Here is a 7045-nt window from a genome sequence, read left to right on the forward strand (position 1 = left end):
CTGGGATTCATTAACCTTAATATATATGTAAGATAGCTACATAGTTTGATGAAAATCCAAGTTGTTTTGAAAAAGTTATTAAAAAAAATAAAGTGTACTGTCTCTATTTCGTCCGAACTGCAAATTCTAACTTTTTTTACCTAGATTAATTTAATTCTTGAATTTGACAGCAATAAAACAAAAAATAAAATGACCTGGGATTCAGTAACCTTAATATATATGTAAGATAGCTACATAGTTTGATGAAAATCCAAGTTGTTTTGAAAAAGTTATTAAAAAAATTAAAGTGTACCGTCTCTATTTCGTCCAAACTGCAAATTCTAACTTTTTTTACCTAGATTAAATTAAGTCTTGAATTTGACAGCAATACAACAAAAAATAAAATGACCTGGGATTCAGTAACCTTAATATATATGTAAGATAGCTACATAGTTTGATGAAAATCCAAGTTGTTTTGAAAAAGTTATTAAAAAAAATAATGTGTACTGTCTCTATTTCGTCCGAACTGCAAATTCTAACTTTTTTTACCTAGATTAATTTAATTCTTGAATATGACAGCAATAAAACAAAAAATAAAATGACCTGGGATTCAGTAACCTTAATATATATGTAAGATAGCTACATAGTTTGATGAAAATCCAAGTTGTTTTGAAAAAGTTATTAAAAAAATTAAAGTGTACTGACTCTATTTCGTCCAAACTGCAAATTCTTGGTTTTTTTTCCTAGATTAAATTAATTCTTGAATTTGACAGCAATACAACAAAAAATAAAATGACCTGGGATTCATTAACCTTAATATATATGTAAGATAGCTACATAGTTTGATGAAAATCCAAGTTGTTTTAAAAAAGTTATTAAAAAAAATAATGTGTACTGTCTCTATTTCGTCCAAACTGCAAATTCTAACTTTTTTTACCTAGATTAATTTAAGTCTTGAATTTGACAGCAATAAAACAAAAAATAAAATGACCTGGGATTCAGTAACCTTAATATATATGTAAGATAGCTACATAGTTTGATGAAAATCCAAGTTGTTTTGAAAAAGTTATTAAAAAAATTAAAGTGTACTGTCTCTATTTCGTCCAAACTGCAAATTCTAACTTTTTTTTTCCTAGATTAAATTAATTCTTGAATTTGACATCAATACAACAAAAAATAAAATGACCTGGGATTCAGTAACCTTAATATATATGTAAGATAGCTACATAGTTTGATGAAAATCCAAGTTGTTTTGAAAAAGTTATCAAAAAAATTAAAGTGTACTGTCTCTATTTCGTCCAAACTGCAAATTCTAACTTTTTTTACCTAGATTAAATTAAGTCTTGAATTTGACAGCAATACAACAAAAAATAAAATGACCTGGGATTCAGTAACCTTAATATATATGTAAGATAGCTACATAGTTTGATGAAAATCCAAGTTGTTTTGAAAAAGTAATAAACAAAATTGAAGTGTACTGACTCTATTTCGTCCAAACTGCAAATTCTTGTTTTTTTTCCCTAGATTAAATTAATTCTTGAATTTGACAGCAATACAACAAAAAATAAAATGACCTGGGATTCAGTAACCTTTATATATATGTAAGATAGCTACATAGTTTGATGAAAATACAAGTTGTTTTGAAAAAGTTATTAAAAAAATTAAAGTGTACTGTCTCTATTTCGTCCAAACTGCAAATTCTAACTTTTTTTACCTAGATTAATTTAATTCTTGAATATGACAGCAATAAAACAAAAAATAAAATGACCTGGGATTCAGTTACTTTAATATATATGTAAGATAGCTACATAGTTTGATGAAAATCCAAGTTGTTTTGAAAAAGTTATTAAAAAAATTAAAGTGTACCATCTCTATTTTGTCCGAATTGTAAATTATAGCTTTTTTTTTACCTAGATTGAATTAATTCTTGAATTTGACAGCAATACCACAAAAAATAAAATGACCTGGGATTCAGTAACCTTAATATATATGTAAGATAGCTGTATAGTTTGATGAAAATCCATGTTGTTTTGAAAAAGTTATTAAAAAAATTAAAGTGTACTATTTCCATTCTCAATTTTATGTCTCTATTTCGTCCGAACTGCAATTTCTAACTTTTTTTACCTAGATTAAATTAATTCTTGAATTTGACAGCAATAGAACAAAAAATAAAATAACCTCAGATTCAGTAAGCTTAATATATTTGTAAGATAGCTATATAGTTTGATGAAAATCTAAGTTGTTTTGAAAAAGTTATTGACAAAATTAAAGTGTACTGTCTCTATTTCCGTCAGAACTGCAAATTTCTAACTTTTTTTTACCTAGATTAATTTAATTCTTGAATTTGACAGCAATACAACAAAAAATAAAATGACCTGGGATTCAGTTACCTTAATATACATTTAAGATAGCTACATAGTTTGATGAATATCCAAGTTGTTTTGAAAAAGTTATTAAAAAAATTAAAGTGTACTGTCTCTATTTCGTCCAAATTGCAAATTTTTTTTTTTTTTCCCTAGATTAAATTCATTCTTGAATTTCACAGCAATACAAATAAAATAAAATTACCTGCGATTCATTAACCTTAATATATATGTAAGATAGCTACATAGTTTGATGAAAATCCAAGTTGTTTTGAAAAAGTTATTAAAAAAATTTAAGTGTAATGTCTCTATTTTGTCCGAACTGCAAATTCTAACTTTTTTTACCTAGATTAAATTATTTCTTGAATTTGACAGCAATACAACAAAAAATAAAATGACCTGGGATATAGTAACCTTAATGTATATGTAAGATAGCTACATAGTTTGATGAAAATCCAAGTTGTTTTGAAAAAGTTATTAAAAAAATTAAAGTGTACTGTCTCTATTTCGTCTGAACTGCAAATTCTAACTTTTTTTACCTAGATTAAATTAATTCTTGAATTTCACAGCAATACAACAAAAAATAAAATGACCTGGGATTCAGTAACCTTAATATATATGTAAGATAGCTACATAGTTTGATGAAAATCCAAGTTGTTTTGAAAAAGTAATTAAAAAAATTAAAGTGTACTGACTCTATTTCGTCCAAACTGCAAATTCTTGTTTTTTTTTCCTAGATTAAATTAATTCTTGAATTTGACAGCAATACAACAAAAAATAAAATGACCTGGGATTCATTAACCTTAATATATATGTAAGATAGCTACATAGTTTGATGAAAATCCAAGTTGTTTTAAAAAATGTTATTAAAAAAAATAATGTGTACTGTCTCTATTTCGTCTGAACTGCAAATTCTAACTTTTTTTACCTAGATTAATTTAATTCTTGAATTTGACAGCAATAAAACAAAAAATAAAATGACCTGGGATTCAGTAACCTTAATATATATGTAAGATAGCTACATAGTTTGATGAAAATCCAAGTTGTTTTGAAAAAGTTATTAAAAAAATTAAAGTGTACTGTCTCTATTTCGTCCAAACTGCAAATTCTAACTTTTTTTTTCCTAGATTAAATTAATTCTTGAATTTGACATCAATACAACAAAAAATAAAATGACCTGGGATTCAGTAACCTTAATATATATGTAAGATAGCTACATAGTTTGATGAAAATCCAAGTTGTTTTGAAAAAGTTATTAAAAAAATTAAAGTGTACTGTCTCTATTTCGTCTGAACTGCAAATTCTAACTTTTTTTACCTAGATTAAATTAATTCTTGAATTTCACAGCAATACAACAAAAAATAAAATGACCTGGGATTCAGTAACCTTAATATATATGTAAGATAGCTACATAGTTTGATGAAAATCCAAGTTGTTTTGAAAAAGTAATTAAAAAAATTAAAGTGTACTGACTCTATTTCGTCCAAACTGCAAATTCTTGTTTTTTTTTCCTAGATTAAATTAATTCTTGAATTTGACAGCAATACAACAAAAAATAAAATGACCTGGGATTCATTAACCTTAATATATATGTAAGATAGCTACATAGTTTGATGAAAATCCAAGTTGTTTTAAAAAATGTTATTAAAAAAAATAATGTGTACTGTCTCTATTTCGTCTGAACTGCAAATTCTAACTTTTTTTACCTAGATTAATTTAATTCTTGAATTTGACAGCAATAAAACAAAAAATAAAATGACCTGGGATTCAGTAACCTTAATATATATGTAAGATAGCTACATAGTTTGATGAAAATCCAAGTTGTTTTGAAAAAGTTATTAAAAAAATTAAAGTGTACTGTCTCTATTTCGTCCAAACTGCAAATTCTAACTTTTTTTTTCCTAGATTAAATTAATTCTTGAATTTGACATCAATACAACAAAAAATAAAATGACCTGGGATTCAGTAACCTTAATATATATGTAAGATAGCTACATAGTTTGATGAAAATCCAAGTTGTTTTGAAAAAGTTATTAAAAAAATTAAAGTGTACTGTCTCTATTTCGTCCAAACTGCAAATTCTAACTTTTTTTACCTAGATTAAATTAAGTCTTGAATTTGACAGCAATACAACAAAAAATAAAATGACCTGGGATTCAGTAACCTTAATATATATGTAAGATAGCTACATAGTTTGATGAAAATCCAAGTTGTTTTGAAAAAGTAATAAACAAAATTGAAGTGTACTGACTCTATTTCGTCCAAACTGCAAATTCTTGTTTTTTTTCCCTAGATTAAATTAATTCTTGAATTTGACAGCAATACAACAAAAAATAAAATGACCTGGGATTCAGTAACCTTTATATATATGTAAGATAGCTACATAGTTTGATGAAAATCCAAGTTGTTTTGAAAAAGTTATTAAAAAAATTAAAGTGTACTGTCTCTATTTCGTCCAAACTGCAAATTCTAACTTTTTTTACCTAGATTAATTTAATTCTTGAATATGACAGCAATAAAACAAAAAATAAAATGACCTGGGATTCAGTTACTTTAATATATATGTAAGATAGCTACATAGTTTGATGAAAATCCAAGTTGTTTTGAAAAAGTTATTAAAAAAATTAAAGTGTACCATCTCTATTTTGTCCGAACTGTAAATTATAGCTTTTTTTTTACCTAGATTGAATTAATTCTTGAATTTGACAGCAATACAACAAAAAATAAAATGACCTGGGATTCAGTAACCTTAATATATATGTAAGATAGCTGTATAGTTTGATGAAAATCCATGTTGTTTTGAAAAAGTTATTAAAAAAATTAAAGTGTACTATTTCCATTCTCAATTTTATGTCTCTATTTCGTCCGAACTGCAATTTCTAACTTTTTTTACCTAGATTAAATTAATTCTTGAATTTGACAGCAATAGAACAAAAAATAAAATAACCTCAGATTCAGTAAGCTTAATATATTTGTAAGATAGCTATATAGTTTGATGAAAATCTAAGTTGTTTTGAAAAAGTTATTGACAAAATTAAAGTGTACTGTCTCTATTTCCGTCAGAACTGCAAATTTCTAACTTTTTTTTACCTAGATTAATTTAATTCTTGAATTTGACAGCAATACAACAAAAAATAAAATGACCTGGGATTCAGTTACCTTAATATACATTTAAGATAGCTACATAGTTTGATGAATATCCAAGTTGTTTTGAAAAAGTTATTAAAAAAATTAAAGTGTACTGTCTCTATTTCGTCCAAACTGCAAATTTTTTTTTTTTTCCCTAGATTAAATTAATTCTTGAATTTGACAGCAATACAAATAAAATAAAATTACCTGCGATTCAGTAAGCTTAATATATATGTAAGATAGATACATAGTTTGATGAAAATCCAAGTTGTTTTGAAAAAGTTATTAAAAAAATTTAAGTGTAATGTCTCTATTTTGTCCGAACTGCAAATTCTAACTTTTTTTACCTAGATTAAATTATTTCTTGAATTTGACAGCAATACAACAAAAAATAAAATGACCTGGGATTCAGTAACCTTAATGTATATGTAAGATAGCTACATAGTTTGATGAAAATCCAAGTTGTTTTGAAAAAGTTATTAAAAAAATTAAAGTGTACTGTCTCTATTTCGTCTGAACTGCAAATTCTAACTTTTTTTACCTAGATTAAATTAATTCTTGAATTTCACAGCAATACAACAAAAAATAAAATGACCTGGGATTCAGTAACCTTAATATATATGTAAGATAGCTACATAGTTTGATGAAAATCCAAGTTGTTTTGAAAAAGTAATAAACAAAATTAAAGTGTACTGTCTCTATTTCCGTCGGAACTGCAATTTCTATCTTTTTTTACCTAGATTAATTTAATTCTTGAATATGACAGCAATAAAACAAAAAATAAAATGACCTGGGATTCAGTAAGCTTAATATATATGTAAGATAGCTACATAGTTTGATGAAAATCCAAGTTGTTTTGAAAAAGTAATTACAAAAATTAAAGTGTACTGACTCTATTTCGTCCAAACTGCAAATTCTTGTTTTTTTTTCCTAGATTAAATTAATTCTTGAATTTGACAGCAATACAACAAAAAATAAAATGACCTGGGATTCATTAACCTTAATATATATGTAAGATAGCTACATAGTTTGATGAAAATCCAAGTTGTTTTAAAAAATGTTATTAAAAAAAATAATGTGTACTGTCTCTATTTCGTCCGAACTGCAAATTCTAACTTTTTTTACCTAGATTAATTTAATTCTTGAATTTGACAGCAATAAAACAAAAAATAAAATGACCTGGGATTCAGTAACCTTAATATATATGTAAGATAGCTACATAGTTTGATGAAAATCCAAGTTGTTTTGAAAAAGTTATTAAAAAAATTAAAGTGTACTGTCTCTATTTCGTCCAAACTGCAAATTCTAACTTTTTTTAACTAGATTAAATTAATTCTTGAATTTGACAGCAATAAAACAAAAAATTAAATGACCTGGGATTCAGTAAGCTTAATATATATGTAAGATAGCTACATAGTTTGATGAAAATCCAAGTTGTTTTGAAAAAGTTATTAAAAAAATTAAAGTGTAATGTCTCTATTTCGTCTGAACTGCAAATTCTAGCTTTTTTTTACCTAGATTGAATTAATTTTTGAATTTGACAGCAATACAACAAAAAATAAAATGACCTGGGA

Source organism: Mytilus galloprovincialis, chromosome 5, assembly GCF_965363235.1.
Source record: "Mytilus galloprovincialis chromosome 5, xbMytGall1.hap1.1, whole genome shotgun sequence".
In the NCBI taxonomy this organism is placed as follows: domain Eukaryota; kingdom Metazoa; phylum Mollusca; class Bivalvia; order Mytilida; family Mytilidae; genus Mytilus; species Mytilus galloprovincialis.